This window comes from Solanum pennellii, chromosome 1 (assembly GCF_001406875.1).
Source record: "Solanum pennellii chromosome 1, SPENNV200".
NCBI lineage: Eukaryota > Viridiplantae > Streptophyta > Magnoliopsida > Solanales > Solanaceae > Solanum > Solanum pennellii.
The window spans coordinates 10379591-10394481 of NC_028637.1; the positions used below are offsets into that span (position 1 = coordinate 10379591).

A 14891-nucleotide genomic window follows, 5' to 3' on the forward strand; every position below is an offset into this window, starting at 1 on the left:
GTATAGGCCATTTTATTAATTAACCAAAAATAAAAATAAAATTTAGGCCCAAGCCCAAAATAAAACAATCAAAATAATTTATTTCTAATATGATTAGGGTAAAACCCACTTTCATTAACCCTACCTATAAATGCTAATTGCAGCTTACACTTGAGCTCATTTTCTTTCTTCTCACTGTGTTGCCTCCTTGTTCACGGCTGAATGTTACTCAACTCATTTTTCTCTTGTGGGATGTTCCAGCTCTCTAATCCAACGTTCTTGTCTCTCTTCTTCTCAAACAAGAAGTAACAATCAACCAAGGTAATGTAACTCCTATCTTTTCCTTCTCTTTTTCTTCACCGTTCTAACTCTTTGTTGTTTCTCCAGGTGAAAGAGCTTTTTTCACTGAAAAACTTATCTAGAATTTTGAAATTTTCTTTCGAGTTTAAAAATCGGCTATAAGAGAATCAAAGCAAACTCTTCAATTTCTTACCTAGAAGATGTTACTCTATTCCAAATCACACATGTACTCATTACACATTACTAATATATATTTAGTGATTTGAGATTAAAATGGAAATTTAAACAAGAGATTACTTCATTTCAAATAAGTAATAGATTAGACTTTTCTTGGTTTTAGATCAAGGGTGTTATTGTAGCTAGCTTGGGTTAGTTTATCTACTATTATAAATAGTAGAAACTAGGGTTTATATTAGGGGTTGATTTTTCAATGAAAATTTGATGTTTATACTTCTTTGTGAGTTTGGGGAAACCCTCATTTCTGTTCAATTGAACCTTCTTGATAAGTCTTCACTTGTATGATTTCAATTTCTTTTTACCCTTAGAGTTTATTCTAGTAATCAAATATCTTTTAGTTGCTAGATCATCCTTTTTTCTTCTTCTGAATCTCTCTGTCTTTTTTTCTAATTCTTGATAGTATATTTTGTTTGATTGATTGTAGTTCGCTTTATTGTTTTTGCATCTAGGATTACATCAAGTGGTATCTCTCCCTCTGCCTTTCTATTTCTAAACCGTAATTCTTGCTTGCTTGATTGTGGTACTAGGCAAGTCTATCCTTCAAGGCATAAACAAATTAAATCACCAAGATTTTTTGTCACCGCTGGTAATTGTACTTGATGCATCATGGTTCTCAGCTTACTTCCTTGACGACCAGGTAATGTTTTGATTATATGCTAAAAAAATTATATTTCTGATGCAAAAGGAATTTTCCTCTAGTGAACAATATATTGTATTGTCTTTTTATTATGTTCCATGAACCTACTACTCTAGGTAGGTATTAAGTGAATTTTGGTGCACCTCTAATATCTGAAGTTCTTTATGTCTTCATTATCCAATTATTAGGCCAAGTAATGGATGTATACATGTCATCTATACCTCCATTCCTCCTCGCCCTGATCAAAAAATTCAAGAGAATTGACCCCAACTTGCTTAGAATTGACACGTAGTTGTTGTTTATATCAATATTTTTTTGACAAATGCCTTCATCGCAACTTCCACATAATGCCTCATAATGTAATTTTATACTAGTATGATCAATATACGGCTAGCTTTGATATTTACTTAAATTTTCCTATAGTTTGGTATTGGATTACTTAGCATTGGTTATTTAGTGGGTGTGCAGGAGTTATTATTGTCCAAATATCTAGTGCAAAGAGTCACTTGGCTTGCACCTCAATGATCCATAGCTTATGTAAAAATATAGGATATAAAAGAAAATTAGTAATCTTTTTTTCCATACTAAAGTATTTGGGCGATCTATTAAATGTTGAGACATTTAATACTAGAATTTTGGTATTTTGAATGAGTATGATTTGCGTACGTTGACCGCAATGATATTGAAACCCAATTTAAATTTTTCCTAAGCTACAAAGTGTGTTGAGCTCGTTCGGGAGGATGTTCCCACTAACTGTGACTTTCCAAATTGTCACACTTTTCTTGTGGATGTGATTCATCTCATAGAGTTCCACCAAATTTCGGTGTCTATATATACCCCCTACTTCAAGGCTTGTAAGCGTGTAGACTCGATAAACTCGAATACGAGACTTGAAGTACCCTTAAATATAGAGTTTCAGTCTTTGCGGTTAGTGGATTCAGATTTGCATTTGATTTGTGAGAGAGAAGATGAAGGGTAAATTGGGTCACACTTGGTGTGCCAATTTATTTGCAATTTTTTTGTCCCAAATACAAAAAATATATTGCAATCAAATAGTAATAAAAAGAATAATTTTATTCTAATGATTGTGAGTACAAATATGTTTATTACTTGTTTCTTCTCTCTTAAGATTTCTTCGTGATTCAAGGGTTGTTAGTTTCACTCAAACTAAGGATTATGTGGACCTCCTTAGGATTTATTTGAACTCCATGAAATGATTTTATGGATCTTGTTAAAAAATTTGGTCGCCAAGAAGAGTGCACCCACATAATCATCACTTTACGAATATTTCATGAATATATGAAATTTTAGAAATGCCTATTCGAGGAAATATATTACACTATATATAAGTAGTCTCTAAGAACCTTAAATAAAATGGGACTCATCTTGTAAAGTCCCACATAATTCTGATATCTCAAATGTCGAATTCTTAAATAAATTGGACTCATCTTGTCCCGTGAAATTTTTTTGGTAGTTCACTTAAATGTCTTGTTATAAATATAGTATCTAATAGAAGCCAATATGAACAAAGATATCACTCTATCAAGGTACTCAATAACACCTCCAAGCACATTTGGAAAAGTAGTTTCACTCTCCCATCCAAACATGGACACGACATCCAATTTCTCAAATTCTTCGATAGTACAACATATCTGCCTTTGCAGATCTAGCGCGAGGCATGAACAATGTGCTCAAGCATACTAGCCTTAACTTCAGATTGAGCAGAGCATTCATTATTTACAAAAGTAGACCGCAAATAAGTAATTAGTCTTGGAATCAGTCTTGAATATTTGAAATAGAGATGTGTTGTAACAACATAATCTAGCACTACATCTCCAAGACATTCCAAGTGCTAATAGCATCGTGGAATCTCAGGTAAAATGTAAGATCCGTGAGTTAGCGCTTTAATAAGCAGCGAAGGGTCATGAAACTTGTAATGTAGCAGTGATTTCCAAGTGTCGTACATTGACTAGCTTCTTAGATTTCACGATGAAGTGCCTTTGCATAGGTGCATCAATAAAATCAATGTCCATCCCAATATATCTCATTAATGATAAACTTGCTACTTTGTCCGCTTGAGCTGAGGTAGGCACCTATTAGTTCCTGAACTCCTGTGGGGAAGTAGCAACTTTATCATTTATGAAATGGTTTGGATTGCACATTGATTTTGTTGATGGACCTGTGTCGTGTGAATGCTAAGAAGATAGTTAATGTCCGGAACTTTGAATTCCTGCTACTTACAAGTTCCATGATCCTTCACTGCTTGTTGAAGCTCTAACTCAAGGATCATACATGCTACCTGAGATTTCACGATGATATCAACACTAGGAATTCATAGAGATACAGTGCTAGATTACGTTGTTACAACACATTTTTATTTCAAATATTTGAACTGACTGCATGACTAATTATTGATTTGAGGTTTGCTTCTATAAACAATGACTGATATGCTCAATCTGTAGTTAAGACTGCCATGCACAAACACTTTTTTAATGCCTCTCTAAATCTGCAGAGACAGATGTACTGTTGAGAATTCGAGAATTTTGATCTTCTGTCCACGTTCGAATGGGAAGTTGAAACTACTTTTCAAAGGTGCTTGGAGATGTTGTTGGTGCGGCCTTCGTTGATTCTAGCTTCGACAAAGATACTTAATACATTTCTTAACATAAGACCTCTTGTAGAACCGTTGGTTACACCTCAAACAATAAAAGCTCCAACCAATAAGAGAGTTAAGTGAACTATGTGCCCATAAAGGTTATTAAAAAAAGAAATCAGTTTCTTCATGAGACAGAGACTCGACATTTGTAGACATTCAAATTGTGTGGGACTCTACCAGATGAGTCCAACTTCAGTTAGAATTCTTGAAGATTAATCCTAGCTCACACTATATAACGGGTACTATATTCCTTAGAGAGGTATCTCGAAAATTTCATAAATTCATGGAACATTTACAAAAAGATCAAGATGTGGGCGGACTATTCGTGATAAGAAAATACTTCATGAAAGTCCACAAAATCCTCTTTACATGGAGACTAAATAAAATTCATTTTAGATGCAAATTATCCAACATAAGAATCAATAAAGGGACAAAATTGAACTTAAAAAAAGTATTAATTAATAAAATATTATTATTTCTTTATACATAAAATTTATTGCAAATAAACTGTCTCCTAGAACCCTAAATAAAATTTATATTTTATTTTGGGGTTTAATAAGTTGGATCCGAGTTGAAGAATTGGTCAGAATCCATTAAACATTGTAAGAAGATTGAATATTTATTGATCAAATTCTTCACTCAATAGTCAAATAGATCGTTTGATGAAATTAATTAACCAGACAAGAGTAAAGATAGATCGAGTGTCTTTGAGGTCTATCTCATACCTTCTAAATAGTATTTATCTCCAAGAAGTTTGGAGATACACAAAATTTGATGAATTTTAACTTAATATAATGAGATTGACCTCAATTAGTATAATTAACATTGTTCATTGATATAAGATGTCACAATAAAGATGTCACATTTCATTTAATTATGAGAACTATCTCTGTGGATGGAGCTGATCCATCTTGTTGATATAACAATGGTGTGTTGCTTCTATATATGCTTGTTTCCCATCTTTAATATTATTATCTTGTAAAAATTAAGATAGTTTGGACATGCGAAGAGAAGATGTGTAGATGACGTATCGATGAGGAGGTGAGAGAGGTTGGCTATAGAGGGTGCAAGGAAAGACAGAGGTAGACAGAAGAAGTATTGGAGAGAGATGATAAAACAGAATTTAATGCAACTTCAAATTACCGAGGACATGACTTTATATAGAAAACTATGGAGGATACATATTAGGATATCAGGTTAATAGGTGGTGTATGGATATCTTGCTTACAATGGTTGGTGTTTATCATTATATATATACACACCATTGTTTATTCTTGTTTTAAATAATCCATCCCAGTAAATTGGTCATTGATTTATCGTATTACAATGTTGTTGTCTCTGCACCCTGCCGATACATTTTGCATAGTTTCCGTGTTACTTACTTTTTTTTTTATTTTTACTTGAGCCAAGAGTCTTTAAGAAATAATCTTTTACCTTTACGAGATAATGGCAAGATGTGCGTATATTCAATTCTTGTGATATTCCATTTTTGATATTTCACTAATTACTAAACTATTTTTGTAATATGACAATTCGGTTCACTATTTGGATTCAAGAAAGTCAAAAGCAAGAGTCAATTGTAAGTCGTAATTTTACTCAATAATTATATTAAAAATTATTTTCACAGCTCAAATTCGTGATTAATCCGAGTCCACAAGACCTGATTGACAACCTTTGTATTGCCATTTGACACTCTGTAGCCATTTTTCTCTTAGGATTCAAATTCTCCCAGTAAAAAGGATCTAAAAAAGTTGATGTTTTTCTGAATAAATCAGCAAAATATAAGGATGGAAAATGGGTTTACTGCAGAAGATCTGTCGAAGATCGGAGGTATTGCTACCGTATCACTGCTTCATTCCTTCATTCCAACTCATTGGTTGCCATTTTCCATTGTAGGTCGTGCTCAAAAATGGACTCTTTCAAGAACCCTTTTCGTCAGTTAGTACTCTCCTCCTCTTTTTTAATTGTATAATGTTTGTTTGGAGTACATATCTTTGCAGAAAATGAGCTGAAAAATTTGTAATGGGTGTTTTATTATGTGATTGAAATTGAGTTTTTTGTTGATGGAAGTGATTTATTTACCAATTAGCATGTCCCCTTTGATTAATCTGCTAGTAAGGAAGAAGAAATTGGGAAATTTTGAGAAATGGGTGAATTTCGATTATGTGGTAGGAAACGAGTGTTGTGTTGTGAGCTGAGGGTCTATTGGAAACACCTTGTTAGGGATAACGTTGCGTACACACAAGACTTCATTAGCATATGTGATGGTGATGTTCAAAAAATTGATCATAAATATTGACAAATTGCCTTACAAAAAGTTAAAGTGATCATCAACTTTATGATGAATAGCTTGGTTCTATGGGTTGAAATCTCTCTTTTCAAAAGGATCGAACACGGTGAAGTTTGGCATTTTAGCTAAGCAGCTTTGTGATGAATTAACCAGTTATGGAATAACGAGTGATGAACTTGTAGAAGTGGTAGCTATGAGAAAGAAAGTCGTGAAGGACACTAGGATAGCAATTTGGAATGCTAGTTTCTCTATTAATATTTTCTTAAATTCATTTTAAAGTTTAGTTAACATTTCTTTTTCTTGACATTTTCAGTAAGGTTGTAACTTAAAGAACTCTTAATTACCATTCCTATATTCCATTACGCTAATCTAGAAATTCTTCCTTTTTGCTCCCATTCTTTGTCATCAATTAATTGAAATGTTTTTATCTTTTGAGTTATCCCAATACATTGTTCGTATATTTATGAGGAAGATCTCAACTATATTTCTTTGCCCTTTTCAATATTTATTGTTATAAAGATATTGTGAAATTACTATGACCATACAAAATAGTAAATTCTTTGAAATTTACTTCATCTTCATTAAAGACTCATTGTCCTTAACTTGCAATACAATTTTCTTACATAAATAGTCTTGCTTATAGAAAGTAAGATACGCCAATACTGAAGATGGAAATATAGTTAAGGTAAGAATTCTTCATATTCACTTTAGCTAATGATAAAAGAGAATGTGGACCATTTTCTCGAGATGATAATTTTGTGTCCTCCTAATTTGATGCGCGTATTTCCTTTTTGTAGCTAAAAGAAGGTTGAAGGTATAGTCGATAAGTTGGAGACCTGGCATCGAACTATCGTCCACATCTACTTTTACTTGTTTGCACATTCTTAAGTTTGTGACATAAGTACTTGAACATGAGTAGGGTTTCATTCCTCTACTATATAAGTCTAATGGTTAGGGGGACATAATTTCTTTAGATTTTCTTGATTACGGTGTATTAGAGTTTTATATCTAAAGAGTAAATCATCGTTGGTCATTGTGCATACAGGGAGTTCATTGAGAGAATCAACAAATTCGATTCATGTTGTTCTCACATTTTTGGAGGAGCTAGAAAACTCTTCAGGAATTACTTCATCTTTGGTGATCAATAAATTTCTTATCATTATATACTATAGATGAAATTTTAATTTCTTATATTCCTAGACCATCTGCATGTTAGTAGTTGTTAAGGGGGATGAAGGTATTTTCTATATGAGAAACTCACGAAAATCTTGGCAATTTCATATTTTAACTATTTTGAAAATATTACGTTATTGACATTTCTTTACCATATTTGATATTTTTATACTTCCTAAATTACCCCGAAAAACCTTTTTTTAAAGATTTTTTTTGGGGCCATATAGACCATTTAATTAATTACCAAAAAATGAAAATAAAGTTTTGGCCCAAGCCCAACCTAATCTGATTAGGGTAAAGCCCAATTTTATTAACCCTAACTATAAAATATATTCTTACTGTGTTGCCTCCTTGCTCGCGGCTGAATATTACTCTTCTCGATTCATGTGGGTTGTACCAGCTCTCTATTCCAACGTTCTCATATCTCTTCTTCTCAGACAGGATGTGTAACACCTCCTATCTTTTCCCTTCCTTTATTCATTACTGATGAAGTCGATTCAAAGTAATTTGGATATCTTAGAAGATTAATAAAACAAGCATGGAAGGTTTAAAATACACTAAAATTAAAATTAAGCAAGAGGTGACTACATTTTAAATAATTAATAGGCTAGCCTTTTCTTCGTTTTAGCTCAAGGTTATTATTGTAACTAGCTTAGGTTTGTTTATCTACTATTATAAATAGCAGAAACTAGGATTTGTCTTTGGGGTTGGTTTTTGAATGCACATTTAATGTTTAGGCTACTTTGTGAATTTGGGAAACCCTTACATCTTTTCAATTTAACCCTCTTCATTATTTGGGTAAAAGTCTTCACTTTTATGAATTAAATTTCTTTCACCTTTAGATTTTACTCTAGTAATAAACTGCGTTTTAGTTGATAGATCATCCTTTTTTTCTTCTAAATCTCCCTGTCTTTCTTTCTATTTCTTAATAGTATATTTTGTTTCCTTTATTGTTCTTGCACCTACAATTACATCAAGTATCTCTCCCTCTTCCTTTCTATTTCTAATTCATATATCTTGCTTACTTGATCGTGTTACTAGGTAAGTCTATCCTTCAAGGCATAAACAGAAGAAATCACCTAGATTTTTTCCACTGGTGAAAATTGTACTTGATACCTCATGGTTCTCAACTCACTTCCTTGTTGACCAGGTAATGCTTTGATTGTATGCTAAAAAAAGTATATTTCTAATGCAGAAGGAATTTTTCCTCTAGTGAACAATATATTGAAAGACCTTTTTATTATGTTCTATGAACCCTACTATTCTAGGTAGGTATTGAGTACATTTTGGTGCACCTCCAATATATGAAGTTCTTTGTGTCTTCATAATCCAATTATTAGGTTATCATAGTGCGAGGATTGGAAGTATAACTTATACATGTCTCCTATAAATCCATTCCTTCTCTCCCTAATCCAAAAAAACAAAAGAATTGACCCCAACTAGCATAGAATTGACACGTAATTGTTGTTTATATCAATTTTTATTTGACAAATGCCTTTACCATAACACATCCTTTTATACTAGTATGATCAATATACTGTTAGCTCTGATATTCACTTAAATTTTGCTTACTCTGATATTGGATTACTTAGCATTAGATTTTTTATTGTCCATATACCTAATGGAAAGTGGCATTTGGCTTGGACCTTAGTGATCCATAGCTTATGTAAAAATATAGGAAATACGAAGAAACTTGTTAGCATTGTGTGTTGCAGGAGTTATTATTGTCTAGATTCTAATGCAAAGTGTTATTAGCTTGAACCGCAATGATCCATATTGTCATGTCCCACCACTTCCTTGTTCAAATTCGGCATCAGGTTAAGGGAGAAAATCTAGATTTGTGAAGAGGTTAGTAAAACACTCTAGAACTTCCTAGATATATTCAAGAAGGGAATTTCAGAGTACATAATATTTGCACTTAGTCCTTTAGGAGGTAATATAAATAGAGGGCCTCTCATTGAAAAAATGTTCCAACCAAGTGTTAAACATTCGACAAAGTAATACAAAGCCTTTTTTGAAAGCTTTTCAAGTTTCTCTAAGTCTTTCTTGCATTCTCTTAACGGTCTTAGATTCAAAAGTCCTACTTGAGCTTACAAGACCGTGAAATATTGTGAGTTAGTTGTCAAGTGTTGCATGAAACATTATTTAGACTCTAAGTCTCCGACAATGTGGTATCATATCAAAGATTTCTAGTAAGGGAATGACCAATGAAGGAGATGTAAACGTTGCTAGCACCACAACAATCAGGATGGATGGTGGAAGTAAGATCTGCAAGGGAAATAAGCACCACAAGAGTAGTAAGGAAATGTTGTTCGACCGTACACCAAGAAAGGCACTAGCATGTCACCCACATTTGACCATTGAAGGAAGTGACGATGAGTATGGTGATGATGCTGTTGACGCCACCATCAGAGAGGAATGGGTCACAAGGGTTCAAATGGAGAGGTAAACCGTAGCGATATTAGGCCGGTATTTGGATGAGGTTGATGAAATGTTCAATACTCTAAAGGACTTAAACCTTATAAAACAAAAACATCCGCAAGGAGTTGGAGGGACGCCAGCATGCCGAGTTCGAGATGAAGGAGGCCAGCACTTTCTTGGAGTGTCGGCTCATTGATGCGCTAAGTATGATTGCAGCTATGAGAGTCGAGAATAAGCACTCAATGAGGGCGTGTAAGCTGAAGGATCGACATCAGCCGGCCGAGATAGGGAAGCCAAGGTAAAAGCTCCCTAGTCACATATGTTCAAAGGCATCCGTGACGCCCAAGAAGCAGAGAACTTCTTATGGCACTTGGAGATTTACTTCAAGTGCAGTCAGGTAAAGAGTGACAAAAACAAGATCAACATTGTCGTGTTGTATCTTTAAGGCTTGTCAGAGTGTAAACCTTATAAACTCAAAGATGATACTTGAAGTACCCATAGAATGGAGTTTCAATTTTTGACGTTAGTGGCTTGATATTTGAATTTTATTTGCAAGAGAGGAGATGCCAAGTAAATTAGGTCACACTAGGCATGCAAGTTATTTGCACAATTTTTTTCCAAATAGAAAAATATTATTGCAATCACTAAATAAATAAAAAAGAATGAGTTTATTCAAAACAATTGTGAGTACATATATGTTTATCCCTTGATTCCCCTCTCATAAGATTACTCCACGATTCAAAGGCTATTAGTGTCACCCAAACTAGGATGATGTGGACCTTCTTAGGATTTATTTGATCTTTGTGAAAGGATTTTACCGATCTTGTTAAAGTATTTGGTTGTCAAGAAGAGTGCGCCCATATCTTGATCACTTCATGAATATATGAAATCTTAGAGATGCATATTCAAAGAAATATATGCACTTTATATAAGTGTTAAAGTTTGAGCTAGAGTTTAGGGTAAGTAGTCTCCAAAAACCCTAAATGAAATAGGATTCATCTTGTAGAGTCCCACAAAAATTTGATGTCTCAAATGTCATGTTTTTGTCCCATGAATTTTTTTGGGACGCATAGTTCACTTAATAGTCTTGTTGGATAGAGTTTTATTGGTTGAGGCCTAATCAACTATTCCATAAGAGGTCTTATGCTTAGAAATGTGGTATCTTTGTCGAAGCCAATTTAACAAAGATCTCACTCTAGCAAGGGACTCAAAGTCATCTCCAAGCACCTTTGGGAAAGTAGTTCCACTCTCCCATCTAAACGTGGACACAAGATCTAATTTCTCCAAATCCTTAAAAGTACAACATAGACTTTGTAGATCTAGCGAGGCATGAAGAATGTGCTCATGCAGGCTAGCCTTAACTGCAGATTGAGCATAACATTCATTATTTACAAAAGTAGACCGCAAATAAGTAATTAGTCTTGGAATCAGTCTCGAATATTTGAAATAGAGATGTGTTGTAACAACATAATATAGCACTACATCTCCAAGAAATTGCAAGTGCTAATAGCATCTTGGTATCTCAGGTAGCTTGTAAGATCCGTGAGTTAGAGCTTTAACAAACAACGAAGAGTCACAAAACTTGTAAAGTAGCAGTGATTTCCATGTACCGTTTATTGACTAGCTTCTAAACATTCACGAGGAAATTCCTTAGCATAGGTGCATCAATAAAATCAATGTCCATCCAGATCCATTTCAATAAATGATAAAGTTGCTACTTCCGCGCCTGAGCTGAGGTAGGTACCTATTAGTGCCTCACCATATTAGCTACTATCTTACTTATAATCTCCTACTTTACCAGATTATACATTTCTACCGAAGGCAAACTCTTTGAAAAAGTTTTGAACTTGAGAATTATCCCTAGGAATGAACCCCATTTTAAGATTTAATGGTTCATTACGGATAAATCTCATAATTTTACGAGCACATCCAAGCTTGAACAATGCAACACTCAAAATTATTTTATTTTTCTTAATACTGAAAGACCCTCATGACGATTTTCATATGTCATAAACAACTGTATACTGATAGCATATTTGAGAAAAGAGTCTCCAAATTACCTAAATGATTCCAAATGAAACTTCTGCATGCATTTCTTTGTTGTCAACACTTTCAAAACCTTAGCAGTAGGGATAAAAAATTTTAGTTTGCCCTATAAAGTCCAAAGGTTCTAGCAGACAGATAGTAATTGGCGAAAGATTCTTGACCTAGAGAATCTTATGAATCTAAGGTATACACGTATGAGAGTGAATCTGTTCGGATGGAATATAACAGATTCACTGCCATACGTGTATACCTTAGAATTCATAATATTCTCAAGGTTTGGAATATCTCCTAATACCTATCTGTCGTGCTACAACCGTAAGATTTTATATGGGAAGCAGTCATGCAGAATAAACTTGAACTGCAAACAAAAACTTTGTATCCCAATTGCTAAGGTTTTGAAAGTAATGACAACAAAAAAATGCCTCTAGAAGTTACATTTGGAATAACTTGGGAAACTTGGAGAATCTATTCTCAAATGTGATGTTAGTATACAGTTATTTAAGACTTATGAAAGTCATCACGAGGGTTTTCTCAAAATTAAGAAGAATAAAATCATTTCCAATGTTACGCTGTGCAAGTTTGGATGTGCTCGTAAAATATCAAAATTCATCTATAAAGAACCATTCAATCTGAAAATGTGAATCATTACTGATGATAATTCTCGAGTTCACTACTTTGGTTAAGAGTTCCTATTGCCTTCAATAAAAATGTGTAGTAGGCTAAGACAAACGATTAGAAATAGTAAGAAGTAGTTGATGTGGTTGAGGCACTAATAGGTTCCTACCTCAACTCGTGTGGGGAAGTAGCGGCTTTACCATTTATGAAATGACTTTTGTTGAACAGTAATTTTGTCGATACACCTATGACAAGACACTTCCCTGTGACTGCTGAGAAACAAGTTAATATGTCTGGTACTTTGAATCCCTGCTACATTACAAGTTGCATGATCCTTCAATGCTTGTTGAAGATCTAACTCAAGGATCATACAAGCTACCTGAGATTCCACGATGATATCAACACTAGGAATTTTGGAGATACAATGCTAGATTATGTTGTTACAACATATATCTATTTCAATTATTCAAACTGACTCCATGACTAATTATTGATTTGATGTATGCTTCTATTAACAATGAATGATATGCTCAATCCACAGAAAAAGGCCGGCATGCACAAGAACCTTCTTCTTCATGCCTCGCCAAATTTGCAAAGACTATACTGTTGAGAATTGTTGAAAATCGGATCTTGTTCTACGTTCGTATGGGAGGCTGAAGTGTTGCCAATCTGTGTTATAAAATCAGAAATTATTGATTCTAATAAATTGTTCAGAAACACGAAGTAACTAAAATTTATAGAACCAGAAACAGAGATGAACAAAAATTTAATTCACAAAAAGTAAAATTTGTAAAAAGTGTACCAGAATCTTATCGGAAAAAGATCAAGTCCACTGAACTCACAGTGTCCCCTTAACGAAATTATTCCCCTATAGTATACGAGGTTTAATTTGGAATATAACCTCCTAGGGTAAAATGATCTTAATCAGGAGAGTGTAGATACCAAAAACTCTATTGTCAGTGAACCAATCTACAGTAGGAAAGTACACGAAGAAAAATATGTGCAGAAGAAGAAGAAGAAGATCATAAAATTCGTATGGAAATATTCTGAAGAATGAGTGGTATTTATATTCAAGAAGAATAGGTTCTGAAAGGTTGCGACCCTTTTAGAATTCACACGACCATTCATGAAAGTTTGCACCCTTTCAAATGGTACTGAATGTTCCTGAAAGTTGCAACCATTTAGAACAGTCATGGCGGAAAATTTAAATAAAATCGGAAAGTTCAAATAAAACGGGACGCGTGCGGATCTGAGTCTGGTCGGGTTAGTCAACTAAAAAGTTGAAACATTTCGGCTAGTTTTCAACTTCTGTTATCAATTAATTAATTGAAAACATTTTGGCCATTTAATTAATTAATTAAAATAAACTTTGTCCAAAGAATAATCTCTCGATCATTTGCCGAAGCCGAAGCTAAGACGAGTGAGCGACGACGATGACGGAGCGAGGGGGGTCCCTATTTCCAACCCTTTTAACAATTAATAGGAGTGTTTCTGTATTTAAACTCTCCTATTTTTCTTTTCACCACCGATGAGGGACAAATGTCTTTTCATTAAAGCATAAGAGGACTTTTCAAATTCCCAACTCTTCAAGTTCTCAACATTTCAAATTCCTCTCTTTCCCTCTATTTCCCAACAATTCTTGCTACATACCCAACAATCCACCACATTGATGGGGAATGGTTATAACATAGGAATGCACAGACAATTGTGTACTTTACAGGCAAGAATTAATTGCATCTGGATAAGTAGGTTTTCCCTTGGACTTTCCGTAGTGAACATATGTCGGATATAGTCGGTCAATCGGTAGATGTGATATCTGTGAACCATCGAGCTTTGGTGTATACCTAGACAACCATATGTCACACAATTAACCCTTTACTGTTTATGGTTCTTACGGTTCTGTTGGTTTCAGCCATGAACACCTCCTGGTTTCATGAGTGTATAGAGAATAGGCTTTTGACATAAAATTCTCTTTGAAGCGGCTTCCACTTCACACTCACATAGGTGATTTCTAGCCGTGTCATCTCGTAGATACACTATTTGGTCAAATCTACCAAACTTAGCAAATCATTTAAAACTTTAAGCTTTATTACCTCATTAACAAGCCTTAAAGTCTTAGACTTGTTCCTGAACATTGTCTTTATCATGAGAATGGATTAAGTTAATTGACAATGTCGAACCGTCAGCCACAACTTTGTTTTTCTCCATGAACCTATCTCTTTGGATCTCCAGTCTGCTAGATAGAGTTACCGTCATGCTGAATTGTCCTAAGTCGTAAACCCATTCCCTTAGATGATCTTTTAGCTGCCTCTCTCACTAGGACTTTCGTTAGTAGATCTGATACATAATCTCTTGACTTTACATAGTCAATTGTGATAATTCCACTAGAGAACAGTTGTCTTACTGTGTTATGTCTCTGTCGTATATGACGAGATTTCTCGGTGTACACAACGCTCCCTACCCTACCTATTGTTGCTTGACTATCGCAATGTATGCAAATAGGTCCAACAGGTTTGGGCCATAATGGAATATCCTCT

At 34.2% G+C, this 14891-nt stretch overlaps 2 pseudogenes; one reads left to right on the forward strand and one right to left on the reverse strand.

Annotated features, from left to right (window-relative positions):
- Positions 1-2819: 2819 nt before the first annotated feature.
- Positions 2820-11827, reverse strand: LOC107017357 (annotated as a pseudogene).
- A 106-nt stretch (positions 11828-11933) lies between these two features.
- LOC107017368 lies at positions 11934-12829 on the forward strand (annotated as a pseudogene).
- The last annotated feature ends 2062 nt before the right edge of the window (positions 12830-14891 follow it).